The sequence below is a fragment of the Crocodylus porosus genome, unplaced genomic scaffold (genome assembly GCF_001723895.1).
Source record: "Crocodylus porosus isolate Cpor-Errol unplaced genomic scaffold, CroPor_comp1, whole genome shotgun sequence".
NCBI classification, from domain to species: domain Eukaryota; kingdom Metazoa; phylum Chordata; order Crocodylia; family Crocodylidae; genus Crocodylus; species Crocodylus porosus.
Window position 1 is genome coordinate 34,805,076 of NW_017728949.1, and position 1,164 is coordinate 34,806,239.

The 1,164-nt window shown below is 44.5% G+C and overlaps 1 protein-coding gene across 1 annotated transcript in view; it reads left to right on the forward strand.

Annotated features, from left to right (window-relative positions):
* Positions 1–1,164, forward strand: part of NCKAP1 (NCK associated protein 1) — a 49,900-nt gene that overhangs the window by 4,941 nt on the left and 43,795 nt on the right. The gene's annotated exons all lie outside the window — the stretch shown is intronic.

Here is a 1,164-nt window from a genome sequence, read left to right on the forward strand (position 1 = left end):
CCGCCAAGTCCCTTTCATCTATAGTGCTAACCAGTGTAGCACTACCGAGCCTATAAGTATGGTGCAGGTTTTTCCTTTCAAGGTGAAGAACCTGCATTTTTTGGTGTTGAACACCATCAGGTTCTTGTCCACCCATTTCATGAGTCTGTCCAGATCTGCCTGGATCACCCTCCTGTCCTCAGGTGTGGATGCTTTACCCTAGAGTTTGGTGTTGTCGGTGAACTTGGCCAGTCCGCTTTTGACACCAATGTCCACATCATTGATGAAGATGTTGCCAACCCCTGACCTAAGATATTTCTAGGATGGTATGAAAAGTGTATCGGCCTTTTTGTCCCAACTTGAGAAGCCATTGGAGATGATCCAGTGGGTGTTGTCTCCTAGGTATCTCACCTTCCATGATCCAAGTTTCTGGGAGCAGTAGGGAACCTGTTATTAAGGCCTTTCTGGGTAATAATTAGGAGAAGATTATAAATATACTGCTTCATGGACTTCATCCCTCTTTTCAAATCAGTTTACCGGTTTTGGGGTAAGTATGAATGTGGCTTTCCTAGCAATTTTTTGGTCATTATGTCAGGTGGAAGTATGACCTTTCCATGCTATGAGAAGTGGCTGTGCAGATGGTCCCTAGTTTTATTTGCCAGTTGAAGAATACTTTACCTTAACATTCTAAAAATTACTGTTTTCATCTTTTTTGTATATACCATAACCTTGGTTTAATCAGGACCTTAAAATTGAATGTTTGTAGCACCTAGGACTTTTGCAAGTGAGGTGTAATCTGCACTATCAAGTTCTGAAAAACTTTGTGCCTGTTCAATTCAAAGCCCCTTTGTGGCAGAACCCTCTAGGGTTTTTGTTTTTTTTTTTTTTGGGGGGGGGGGGGTGTTGGAGGGAGGGTGTTGATAGCAGAGTCACTTGCCCTCTTTTGGCTGCTGTGGTCTCTTCAGCAAGTAGCATTCTCCCAGAGTGCAGTTTGTGATCTGACAGGAGTTTAGGTATTCACATTTTGGTGGCAGTTGCAGTCTCCTACTGAGATTTAAACTGGTATGCAGACAAGACCTCTGATACTTGCATTCTTCAAGCAGTCCAGAGACTGCGTGCCATCAGGGACTGCGAGCAGGAGATAGACTCCTACTGCCAGGCCCTTCTTCCCCAGGAGCCGCAGGG